General features: G+C 36.7%; 1 pseudogene; it reads left to right on the forward strand.

The window, feature by feature from the left end:
* Positions 1–3,743, forward strand: part of LOC101701515 (zinc transporter ZIP6-like) — a 31,196-nt pseudogene extending 27,453 nt beyond the window's left edge.
* The last annotated feature ends 10,462 nt before the right edge of the window (positions 3,744–14,205 follow it).

Consider the following 14,205-nt stretch of genomic DNA (forward strand, 5'->3'; position numbering starts at 1 on the left):
TATCTTACATTTGTCTTTCTATGCATACTTTTTAAACATCAGTTTTACTACTTTCAAAAAATTAACTTAATTATCATGGAAGTAGTAATTATTTTTGCTCTCATAATTTACCAGTTTAAAATTTAATGTAGCATGTTCTTTGCAAGTAAAACTGCAGTATGTAGTTTCAAAATCAGCTATATTAATATTTTCAATTTGCTTTCTAAGCTAAATATTTTGATTGTATGTGTTTGTGCACCTATATGTCTGTGCATTCAAATACAATTAGACTTAAATCCTAATCTTCTGGACCATATGATCTATTCTTTTCTTTTCTTTTTTTCTTTTCTTTTTTTTTTTTTGAGGATAAATATTGAGATTCTGGAACATTATTTAAGAAATGATGGTTCAATAATGTACTAGTTCTATAACAATAACATCCCTTTGTTCCAATTGTTCCATTTTTATTTGGTGGTCATTGATCAGAATCTTTTCCTCCCAGTTTGCATCTCTTAGGCCACGGCCCAGCGCACAAGGTCAGTCCCACTGGAGCACCTCGACACCCCAAAGAGAGACCAGTGCTCTAGTGGTAGGGCGGCCCCTCAAGGCCCAGCTCCCGGCATCTCCCGTCCACTCAGACCCTGAAGGCACCTCCCTGCAATCTGGGGCCTCTAGGAAGGCGCAGAAAAGTGGATCTGCAGAGTCGGGGTCCAGAGCCGTACTGCGCGTGCGCCGCGGTCCCCAGCTTTGCGTGGCTAGCTGAGTGGTGACTGTAATCTCGATCCTGACCTTTGCCCTGTTGGTCACAAATTCCCTTCCTGAGCTAGAATCGGCTGCTGGTTTCTCTCAGACCACTGAGAAAATTAATCCGAATTGGGAATCTGGCATTAATGTTGACACAGCAGGGACCTCTCGGCAACATCATCTACAGCAGCTTTTCTACCGCTATAGAGAGAACAATTCCTTGTCAATTGAAGGGTTCAGAAAATTGCTTCAGAATATAGGCATAGAAAAGATTAGAAGAATCCATACCCACCATGACCGTGAGCATCACTCTGACCATGATCGTCACACTCATCATAATCGTGCTGCTTCTGGTAAAAATAATTGGAAAGCTCTTTGTCCAGACCATGACGCTGATGGTTCAGGTAAAGATCGTAGAAACAGCCAGGGGAAAGGATCTTGCCACCTGCAAAGGCCAATGGTAGAAAGAACAGCAAAGAAGTTGTCAGTGCTGTTGAAGTAACCTCAACCATATATAACACTGTCTCTGAAGGAACTCTTTCTAGAGACAGTAGAGGCTCCAAAACCTGGAAAACTCCCCAAAGCAGTAAGCAGTTACACCCCGCCCACCATCACAGAAAGGAGCTGGGTGGGACTGCTGGTTGGTAGGAAAACCAACAAGTTTGTGGGTGAGCCCAGAAAGGGCTTCATGTATCCGAGAAACATAAATGACAATACTCAAGAGTGTTTCAATGCATCAAAGCTGCTTATGTCTCATGGCACGAGCATCCAGGTTCCCTGAATGCAACGAAGTTCAGCTATCTCTGCCCAGCCATCATCAATCAAATTAATGCCAGATCTTGTCTGATTCATACGAGCGGGAAGAAGGCTGAAATCCCACCGAAGAACTATGCTTTACAAATAGCCTGGGTTGGTGACTTTATAGCCATTTCCATCATCAGTTTCCTGTCTTTGCTGGGGGTTATCTTGGTGCCTCTCATGAATCGGGTGTTTTTCAAATTTCTCCTAGGTTTCCTTGTGGCATTGGCCATTGGGACTTTGAGTGGTGATGCTGTATTACACCTTCTTCCACATTCTCATGCAAATCACCACCACAGTCATAGCCACTAAGAGCAGAGCAATCCACAGAAATGAAAAGAGGCCCACTTTTCAGTCATCTGTCTTCTCAAAACATAGAAGAAAGTTCCTATTTTGATTCCATGCCAGAGTCCATCTCCAGAGGGTTCAGGTCCTGAGAGGAGGTGTGGAGTTGGCGATGAGAGAATGAAACAGACACTGAGTGGAGGGTCGGTAGCTCAGCTTGTCTGTCTGAGTTATACTGAAATCACTTTACTTATATATGTTTTGATTACACAAGGCTTTGGTAAGCATGTGGGTCTATACACAGTGTGTTTTCATACAGAGTTAAAGAAAAGCTGATATCATCTAAAAAACTATTTTAGACTACCCAGTTCTAAATACTCTTCCAGGTGCTACGTGAACTCTTGCTAACTTATCAGATTTATATTTGAGGAACAAGAAGCATTTTAGAAAGGTCAGGCTACTTTATTAGGCCAAGTTTCATCAGATCTCATTGTTATGTGCCCTGCGGTTATATAGGTGTTGGCCAAGGGTGACCTTCCAAGAGCCATAACTGCGTCATGAATTTGTTGATGTCCCAGTTTCCCTTTGTACAGTCAGGGCATATGGTTGTCACATCCCCACTACTCATGGAGATATGAGTGAGGGGCTTTTCTGTAAATGGATTTACAATTTCTTCCTGTAATCCCAGCCTAGTAACCATTTCTGAAATAATGACTTTTATCCTTTCAGTGATTTCCCGGGGAGTATTTTTTTGTAATTTAGACTCATGTTTCAAACATACATTTTGAAAGGGATAAGTAAACATCAAAGAGGCCCCTAACAGCACCGATGTAATCACTACTACAGAAAGTGAAAGCAAAAGACAGAGTCGTGGTTTCAGCCATAGTCTCGGTTTCACTGGAGCTGTGTCAAGCAGCGAGATTGTGACCATGGCCTGTGCCAATTCCATGTGAAATGGTCTGACAGCTCTAAGAGGCTTGTATTTCATGTTTCTTGGTGAACACGAAATCACATTGATCAAGCAATTTAAAGATAAGAAGAAAAAGAATCAAAAAAAGCCTGAAAATGATGATGACATGGAGATTAAGAAGCAGTTGTACAAGTATGAGTTTCAACTTTCAGCAAATGAAGAGAAAGTAGATGCAGATGACCAAACTGAAGGGTATTTACAGGCAGATTCACAAGAGCCCTCCCACTTGGATTCTCAGCAGCCAGCAATCTTGGAAGAAGAAGTCATGAGAGCTCATGCTCATCCACAAGAAGTCTACAAAAAATATGTACCCCGGGGGTTCAAGAACAAATGCCATTCACATTTCCATGATACACTGGGCCAGTCAGATGACCTCATTCACCACCATCATGACTACCATCATATTCTCCATCACCACCACCACCACCATAACAATCACCTGCACAGTCATAGTCAGCACTACTCTCAGGAGGAGCTGAAAGATGCTGGCATTGCCACTTTGGCTTAGGTAGTGATAATGGGTAATGATCTGCACAACTTCAGCGATGGCCTAGCAATTGGTGCTGCCTTCATTGGAGGATCATCTGCTCCTGTGTTCTGTCACGAGTCGCCTCATGAATTAGGTGACTTTGCTGTCTTACTAAATGCTAGCATGACTGTTAAGCAGGCTATGCTTTATAATGCATTGTCGGCCATGCTGGCCTATCTTGGAATGGCAACAGGAATTTTCATTGGGCATTATGCTGAAAATGTTTCCATGTGGATATTTGCATCTACTGCTGGCTTATTCATGTATGTCACTCTGGTTGATATGGTACCTGAGATGTTACATAATGATGCTAGTGATCATGGATGTAGACGTTGGGGATATTTCTTTTTACAGAATGCTGTAATACTTTTGGGTTTTGGGATTATGTTACTTATTCCCATATTTGAACATAAAATTGTGTTTCATATAAATTTCTAATTAGGGTATAAAGGCTAGAGTAGCTTTAAAGAATTGCTGTCTGTAGTTTAAATGGGTCATAGGGAGATGAGTTTGTATGCTGTGATATACAACTTTTATAGTTAGTGGATTTTGTGATTTTTGTATTAATATTGCCATTTGTTATTCTGATAAGGTCAGTTATGTTGATAACATAAAGGTACATTTTAATATTTAAGTTATTCTATTTTGGAAATGAAAGCTATGTGTGCAATTCACCAGTATTCCCAGTTTATTGTATAAAGAAGTATTTGGCATGACATGTTCTGTATATTTCCAGAAAAATGTCTTTAATACTTTTTGTTTGCTAAGTTCATACAATAATTCTCATACTGGATCTAGACTTCTGAAGAACTGTTAGTTCTCAAGAACATGCACAAAGCTTAAGACACCAATAAAGTTTACTCAGTGTAAGCTAAGGAATAAGGAGGGGAAAAAAGAATCAGAATCAAAGAGGTGTAGATTTCTTATAAAAATCACAAAATTGATTATAATATAGAGGGGGAAATTTAGATACAACTTTTAAAAGGCATAGGCAGCATAGAAAGCATTCATAAATACTTTGTTGAGTATTACTGATCTTGTAAAGACATAGCACTTTTCATATATGTATTAATTTAGTTGTACATTTTTTTGTACAATAGCAAAATCTAAGTATATTTAATGAATTCAAGCAATATATCACTTGGCCAAGAAATTGGAATTTAGAAGTATTTGTGTGGAGATACTCAAGATGGGTATAGTATTTGTATCACCAAAAGACTTCATCACCAAATTATATATCACCAAAAGTTATATGATTGGGTGTTCTGATTGTCTCATTTACCAAATACTGGAGTATTAAAATTTTGATCTGTATGAGGACATTAACACCCATTCTGAGTATATTTGACTTCTTTGATTCAGAAAGTACTTTGTATCTTACAGTGCTTTAGTGTCATCATTGTGAGCAATTGTCCTTTTATATATGGTACTGTAGACATATTAGGGCTTCTGAGGCATTGTCTAGATGTTTCTTTCCTACAGAATAAATGCTTCATATCAGACATTAAAAAAAAATCTTTTCCTTAAAGTGCCAGATATTCAATTAAGTTAAGAATTAAATGGTGTACACTTCTGGATAGTATAAGAATGGGTCTAGCTTTAGGAAATCTACATTTATATGTTCAAATAATACTACTGAGACTTTTTTTTATAAGCTTCATACTCACCTCTCTATGTAATGCCTTCCTTCATTCGTGCTACAGCCAGCATTCTCCATGTGATTGGGTTAAAGTGCTCCTGAGACTGCAGCCTAGTGCACCGATTCAGAACCACAGCAGAATGAAAGCTCTGCTCTCACTACCTGTTTCAATCTGGAGGAGGACTCTGACTGGCCCTGCTTGGACTATGAGTCACTAATTCTACGGAGGCAGGATATTGGCCAAATCCTGATTTCTTATCTATCACTGGGACCTGTGGGTGGGGTGGGGTGGTGGTGGCTGAGTCCCTGGAACTGACAGCCAATTGACAACCACATGGAACAAGAGTGATGCAGTTCCTTAAATAAGACAGGAAGTCTGAGTGCTATTAAAGGGTTTTCCCTTGCTTCCTTGAATAAATATATCCACCTCATTCCAAATGAGTTTCCTCCTTCACTCCTATCTCATGTGGAGTGGCTCAATTTCATGAAAATCAGGAAGAAATCTTACCTTAGGTTAGGGCCTACAAAACAGACAAGCTGCAGTCACGTTATTAATGCATATAATACATAATATTTAATATAACATGTAATATATATTACAACCTAGAGAATAACAGCTGATCTGTGACACCCATCACCTAAGCTTAGAAATTTTAAGGTCTAAACTTTTCAGTGGCAATTATTAGAGCCAGAGTAGTATCAGAGTTGAACAGTGATCCCATAAATGGCTCTGGACTCAAGATATCTCTGAAAAACAGCTTTTGTGTCTTAGTTCTTGCTCAACCAGATCTTCTCCCTCTTGTGATGGCTCACTGCCATCATTAAGCATTTTGCTATTACTCCTATCTTGAGGATCTTATACTCTGATCCATAGCTGTGTATTATAGTTATTTCTTAATCAGCCTTGGATACTCTATACCAAGATGTGAACAGCTGCTTTACATTCTTCAATTAAGTATTTTTCAAGAGGAATTGGAAATGCACTGAAAAGAAATAATCTCCTACTGCGTTATTAACTGGAAAGTCAGTTTTGCATAGTAGTTAATATGATGTTCATTGAGACCATTGTAACCCTTTATTGATCATCATACTGCCAATTACAAAGTATGGAACATGGGGCAAATTACATAACATTTATGACACAATTTTATTTCTATTACATTGACTTAAAGTATGTAAATCCAGAAGTTATTATACTTTATTAAATTTTTTATTTTTATTGGTATATGTTTGAAGTACATAATAATAACTTTCCTTATGATGAGTTGTTTTATGTACTTAACATATCTGAATTCTTTTTTATGCCCCCTATCCCTGCATTTCTTTGTTCCCTTCCCTTATATAAAAGATCTCCCTATTTCCCATTATCTGTCTTTGTTTCACTCTTTATCTTGTATGTTTGTAATATAAGATAAACTACATAATATTTAAGCTTATGTGTCCGTTCACAGGGTTATTGTTCAGATTGCATTAAATAACACTTTACAAAGCCTTAGCACAGGGCCTAGTTAGCAAAAGACACATAAACATCCAACTGCCATTGTCAAAAGTCCTGCAAAGGAATGCACAGGACACTATGGAAATGGAAGCACGTTACATGAGGCCTGACCCTAATCAGGAGGGTCAGCAAGATCCCCAGTGTTCTGGGGAACATCAACACCAGCACTGCAACCAATCATCTTGTGTACTAGGAGACATTTGTAAATCTCTGATGATCGTGAGAAAAAATGATTTTTTTTTTACATTTTTTTTTTTTGGTACCGGGGATCGAACTTGGGTCCTTGGGGTTTCAAGGTAGGCGGTGGAACCACTGAGCTAAATCCCCAGCACTTAGCTAAACTCCTGGTGAGAAAAAATGATTTTAATAATTACATTAGAAATGTTTTTTGTTTCTATGAAATTTCCTGAGAATATCACATGAATTCATAGAAATCATTTGTCTCAAAGTAGCTCATGAGGTAATACCAAGAAATCATGCCAATACCATAAGTTTTAAGAATTTTATGTTTAAAAAGTATTGTATTTTTTAAATTTTAACAAAACAATAGAAAGTGAAGGAATTTGAAAAGGAATGAAAGTATACGCTGAAATCCAATACCACAAGGAAAGGATTCTCAGAAAAAAGCAAAGGAAAATACTGAAAACAGCACAAAACCTAGCTGGAGGTAATGAAATTTTTCACTGTTAACCCTGATGTCTTTCCAGGTGTTAGTGAATTGCCTGTTTTGCTCTGGACACCTGTGTTATATATACTTTCTGAATCATAACTCATATAAAGCAGAAACCTTTCCATCTAATGGCAACTCAGGAGATACTGTCAATTGTACTGATAACAACAAATGGATTCTGCTTAGGCCAGGATGATGCTGCCTGCTTGGCCCTCTGTCTGCCTGCCTCAGGGGGCTTCTGAAGTTGTGTAGCTACTTTCCTGCAGGGCCTGCGGCAATGGCGGCTGAAATGAAACCATGAACATGGCAGGCAGTCCCATCCAGGGTCAAACCTGAGGATATCTCACGCTCCAGGCTTTGACCAACGATGTCAAAGTATAAAAGCATTGACTTAGGAAATGACACAGTAGGTGAAAATCAGTGAAATGAACAAAGGAAGAAAATGGTGCTTGGACAATTCAATCTACAAGTCTTCACCACTGAATCACTAATTCTGCAGGGGAAACAGAAAAATTCCAGCAGGTCCTCTAACACTCTCCCAACACTATCATTTGCTTTATTTTCATCTTCAGACCTATGATTGATGCTAATTGGAACATAACTTCCCCTGTAGAGGTGTGAAGGGACAGTAGGGGGTCACTCCTCAGAACATTCACATACAGTGACATTACAGGAAATGATATATGCCTGTGGCAATGGGCTTCTCTTTTCTTACGGTTCTGTAATCATCCTTCGGTAGTCACTGAGGTTGGTTTCCAGGATCCTCCTCTATATCTAAGTGTGTAGATGCTCAAGTGTAACATGTGAAGAATTTGCGAGTAACCTACTGCACATCCTTCTGGGTGCTCTCAGTTCCTCATATCTCCAGTTTCTACATCTACTGATTCAACCAATTGAAAATTGGAATATTTGAGAGCTGAGGGTGCAGCTCAGTGGTAGAGCACTTGCATACATAAAGATCTGGGTTCAGTCTACAAAGGGAAAAAATGCAAAGGGGAAAAAATGAAAATATCTTTGAAAAGCCATGTGCACTGAATATATACAGGCATTTTTATTACCATTTTTCTCTAATATAACAACTGCATAGAATATAAAATATAAGTCATCTAGAAATGATTTGAAGAGTATGGAAAGATATGCATAGATCATAAGCAAATACTATGCCATCTTTTATAAGAGACTTGAGCAGCTGAGGATTTAATATCTGAAGGCCTAAAAATCAATCACCTGCTAATACTTAGAGATGACTGCATTTTACTTAATTGCATATTACATATAATACTTAATACAGTGTAAATTCTAAGCAAATTGGTCTTATACCATATTTTTAAAAAAATAATGAAATTTTAAATGTCTTCATATTTAGTACAGAAGCAATTTTTTCCCAAATATTTTCAATCTGTGGTTGGCTGAATCTGTGAATGCAGAGGCTGCAGATATGAAAGGCAAAATGTATAGCAAATTTGAAGGTTTCTGTCTTACAAATATGTTGACAGGGCAAAATTTTCATGGCGATCCAGTTTGCATCCACCCTTCACCAGCCCCAGGGTAAGACAACTGGGGTAATTGCTTCTCTTGCAAAACGTCTTCTAAGTGACAAGTTATGTAGGGAATGAAGCGTTACCTAGCAATATGGTCAACTCTCAATTACCCATAGCAGTAGGAAACTGGGATGGGAGAGATAATTAAAATTCAAGACTGTTCCCAAATTTGAGTTTAATCATTACATCAGTCTCCTCTTGCACTAAGCTCATTGGAAGCACCACCTAGCAATGATACTTTCTAATGCAACTTTTATCTCTTTTCGTATTCCTTGTCTTCCAAACAGTGACAATAATCAAAAGCCTTCCTCTTTTCTTCTTTCAGGGCTTCAGTTGCACTGCCATGGGTGTCTTGATATTTTGAATTGATTCAAATTATTTACCTTTCATGAGATCATACATTGCCATATCAGGTGAATAGCCTGGATGATGACACACCATATTTCTTTATGAACTTGCTTTTCCATTGGATGACACTCAGTAGCAGCATTCACTGTATTTTTGATCATATCTTATAAAAACACTCATGGAAAAGAACTTGCATAACAATGGGGTAGGTGTCTTTGAAGCAAGGGGAGTATTTTGAGGGAGATAAGTGGCAGTGTGTCTTTTACTGTAATAATACTTTTAGTTTAAGCATTCACTGTATATTTTGATCACAACTTATAAACCTACATACATCCAATATATTTATTATTGGAATATGCTAAGTGCTATGAAGAAAACATATAGCCATGCCATAAAATGTAATTCGGGTTGGAAGAGACACTAACATAAGATGATCAGAACTTTCTCTTTGCTGAAAGTTGAGATAAATTTTGCTATGCAGAAGTGCAGAGGAAAAACGTTTCAGATAAAAAAGAACCTAAGAGGAGAAAGGATTTTTGAATCTGGTAAGTAAATGTTAGATAATTTAACTGAGTTCTTTTAAAATCCCAATTCTTACATCACAACTTCAAATTGGGGCCAGCTGAGAGACAAGAGTCATTCTTTCCTCAGACTCAAATGAAACATTTAAAAAGTTACTTTCTGGATCTTAAAACATAATTCTTCACCACATTTTGTTCAGACACCCATCTAAGATTCTATTTAAATGCATTATCCTTTGGTTCACTTTGCAATGCATATATGTAAAGCGCACACACTCATGCACACACACACAGGAGAGCATGTGCACACAGCACTCTATCATTTTTTAAAGTAGTTTAAAACTTGGAATAAGAACATGTCATTTTGTCATTGGAAGCCTAGACTACTTTATTCGGTCATTTTTTAATTCAGGCAATTTAATGCCACTTTATATCCCGCACCGTTCTATGTACTGGCGAAATACCTAGATAAGGGGTTGCTTCTCCTGGAGCTGTCTAGTGCATAATTTTTAGGTGGCTTTACAAGTGCCTGTGACTTTGTTTTCTTGTCACTGCTTTTTAGATCAAGCATTCTTGTAATTGCCCATTTGCAGAACCTGAATGGTTACTGCTGAGGAGGAGGAAATAAATCAAAGTTCTTCTAACTTTGCAATATTAGCATGTTGATTTTTCTAAGGGGTACCATCACATGAAGAAAGCTGAGTTACACCCTCTCTTTATTTTGTTGATTCATCACCCTGAGTGAAAACAGGTCCAGAATGACTTCTTGTGACTCCTGAATGGTTTCCATAAGATACAATTTTTACTCGGCTTCTTTCTCTATTCCATCTGTATGAAAACAGAAGAGGTGTGGGAGAAGGGACGGAACCTCCTAGATTTTTCTAAGATTGAAAATCTGATTTTGAAGTGATGTAATACAGACAAGTTTCTCAAACTGATTGCTAGTACTCAAGTCCAATTAATCACCTTATGAATACTGTATTAACACCAATATTAATTGCAGTTTCCTATGGGCTGCTTCCTCCTCTCAGCTTATACAATAAAAGGTCAAGATCTTTTATTTGAGATTGTCTCCTCCAAATTCATAATTTACTAGACATTTGTAGGTATAGTATTGAGGATTTCATTTTTTTATTTAGTCATCTTATTATATAATATAACTGACACATAATAAATCAAATATATATGGCACATAGTTTGAAAAGTTTTGGCATATGTGTACATCTGTGTAACCATCACCACAAATAACCCAACAACTATACCATACAAGTTTCCTCATGACCCTTGGTAATCCCTCCATCCTGTTATTCCTCCTTTCAGTTAATCACTGACCTATATGCCTCTCTCACTACAGATTACTTTGTGCTTTCTTGAACATGTAAGTGGAATCATGAAGTACAATAAAACCATGGTTTGCAAGCATAGTTCATCCTGGAAACGTACTTGTATTCCAAAGCACTTGTACTTCAAAGTGAATTTCCCCATAAGAAATAATGTAAATTCAGATGATTCATTCCACAAAACAAAAATATTCATATATAAATAATTATAATAGTGTAATACAATAAAAATATAAAGAAAAATAAATTAATCTGCATTTTCTTTTGAAAACCTTCATGGCTGTCGTGAGGGAAACAAGAGAAAGAAGGGATATTGTGTGGGATGACTTTCACTATCACTAATGGAATCATTGCTATCTATTGGCTCCATGGACTCCTTGTATTTTTAACAAGGAATTTCTCCAATGATACTTGGTTTTGCCTCCCTTTTAGTATTTCACAGAAATGTGATATTGCAATGTTGTTAAACAGATTCATCCCTTGCACTGCTATAGCCTTATTTGGGTGGTGTTTTCTCCAAAATTTTGCACTTGTTTCCCACATTTTACACATCTTTCTAATCTCATTTGAAGTGAGGGATTCCTCTGCCTTTTTCTCCTCCTCCTCTGCAGGTGAGTAGTCCTCCATAATCTCTTGCTGTTGAGAGACAATCACCTACAGTCCTTGGTGGGGAGGGGGTAGAGAGAGCCACCATTGGCTCAGCTCTAATCATGTGACATTGGCATCATGTACTACTTGTATTGCAAGACATCACTTGTTTATCAACTTAAAATTTAATAGAAATATTTGCTTGAAAGCAGAATACTTGTGGAACAAGTTACTTGAGATCCAAGGTTTTACTGTATTGCATTTTGTTCACCTGTTAATTAGTTAATGAACACTAGAATTGTTTCTACTTTTAGGCTATTATGAATAATCTATCTGCGAACATTCCTGTACAAGAATTTTCATGACAATATATTTTTATCTTTGGGGGTTTATATCAGGAATTAAATTATGGGGTCTTACAGTAATTCTATGTTGAACTTTTCTATAAACTTCCAATCTGTGCTTCAATTTCTTTTGCTAATTCATATTCTCATCTGCATTAAGATTCAAATTTTTCACACCCTTTCTAAAATTTGTCATTTTTATTATTACCATTATAATGATATGGATGGTATCTCATTGTGTGCACTAGCATTTTTTTAATGACTATTGATGTAAAACCTTTTTTATGTGCTTATTGGTCATTTGTATGTGTGTATATTCAAATCTTTTTAACAATTTTTAAATGGTGTTAACTTTTTTTTTAGAGCTATAAATTTTCTTTACATTTTCTAGACAGTAGGTGCTTATCAATTACTTAAGTGTCTTCTTATTTTGTGGGTCACCATTTTTCTTTCTTCACAGTTATCACTGAAGGAAAAGTATTTTTAAATTTGGTGAAGTTCAACTTATTTATTCTTTTGTAGTTGCTGGTGATTTAATTTTCATATTTAAGACACTATTGCCTACTTTTGATCACAAATATTTGCCTTTCTTTTCTTCTAAAAGTTTTAAAGTTTTTTCTTTTTTTTGCTTAAATTCTTTTATTGGTACATTTTAGGCATACAGTACATTTACATTTATCATTGGGTGCTTGTACCTGTACATGATGTATCTTGGTTCTTATTTTTTCCCCATTACCTATGCACCCTTACCCGCTCCACCCTTCCCTATTTACATAGACTTTGTTTCCATTTTTTTCTTTTCTCATAATTTTTCCTTTCCCTTATAATTATATTTTGTTCTATGTTGAGCTAATTATATACACGGTGACAAATAGAGGCCCAACGTAATTTGTTTGCACGTAGATATCCAGGGGTCTCGGCACTATGTTTTGAAAAGATATTGTTTCTCCTTTAAACTGTCTTGCCGTCTTTATCAAACAAAACTCATCTGACTGTGAACATATGGATTCATTTCTGGAATCTCCATTCTATTCCATTGATCTATATATTTGCCTATAATTAGCCCAGTTTCAAAGTCTTGGCTGCTGTATCTCTGTAATGAATTATAAGTTAAGAAGTGTGAGTCTTCCACCTATGTCCCTCTTTTTAAAAATTGTTTGGTTAACTTGAGGGATCATTCCTTTTTATTGATAGGTAGTTTCCTTTGTATGGGTAATCCATAATTCTTTGACTCATTTATCTCTCCAAGGACATGTGAGGTGTTTTTAATTTGGGCTAGTCCAAATAAAGTTTTTATGAATATTTGACTACAATTATTAGTATAGAAATGTGTTATAATGTCTCTTCTGTAAACAGCACGGTGTTGAATAAGTATTTTTTGATCACCTAGATCTTATGCATGAATCCCCAGGTCCCCATATCATTATCATGGAGCTTAATTGTGCAGTTATGATCAAGTAATTGGTATAATAGATAGAACTGATGAAAATTCAGGAAAGGTGTTAAGTAAACAAATGGCTTTTGGAGTAGTCAAATACATTCTGCCTTGAGGAAATAAAGCAACTCTGGCCAGATGTTAGAAAAGGGAAAGTTATGAGAAAATATTTAAAGTTTTGTTTTATTTACAATTTTATTTTCTTATAAAAGTCCACCTCTTGATGTCTAAACATAATATGCTTCAAAAATAGATGTATCAAATCTCAGAATTATTCATGTATCCTCAATTTGCCTATGAATCATAGGTTAAACATGTTAGTCTCAAGCTGATGGACAAACACAGAGCTGTTTTGCCATTAGAATTAATCAGCTCTTCAGACATAATAGGTTGTATTCCATTTTCATATCCCACAGATCAAAATAAAATAATAGTGGAGAAACACTACTTTGTTTATGATAGTGTTCTGTTGAGGAGAACATGGCAGGGGCTGGCTAACAGGTAACTGGAGGATCTGGTTTTACACGCATGTTCTCTTCAACTATTTTGTATTTCAATTTTGAAATAGAGCATGATAATTAAGTTTGGAGAAGCTTGCTAAGATTGGACAGCCAATTCACAGGTGTGGGAAACATCAGAGTCCACCCTTCCAGGGGTTAGGATGCCAAGCCGAACACCTGGGTGTGCATAGAAGTTGTATTGTCTGCCAAAATCATTGCTACAAAATGAGGCAGCACAATGAACAGCAATCCAAAGACTGAGCACCACTGAGCACTAAATGAAAAGATCTCAAGGATAAGAAATCCAAAAGTGGGATTTAGATTGGAACAAATAATATTTAAATACAGCAAGCAAATAACTTTCTCAATTGTTGTTATTACAGATTTTAAAACATCACTGGGACTAGAGAATCACAGCTATGTCATTAAAATAATATTCCAAACCTTTACGATAACATACTTCTTATGCTTTTTGA

This window comes from Heterocephalus glaber, unplaced genomic scaffold (genome assembly GCF_053883595.1).
Source record: "Heterocephalus glaber isolate CG9 unplaced genomic scaffold, H.glaber_assembly_v1.0 deba00000594, whole genome shotgun sequence".
NCBI lineage: Eukaryota > Metazoa > Chordata > Mammalia > Rodentia > Bathyergidae > Heterocephalus > Heterocephalus glaber.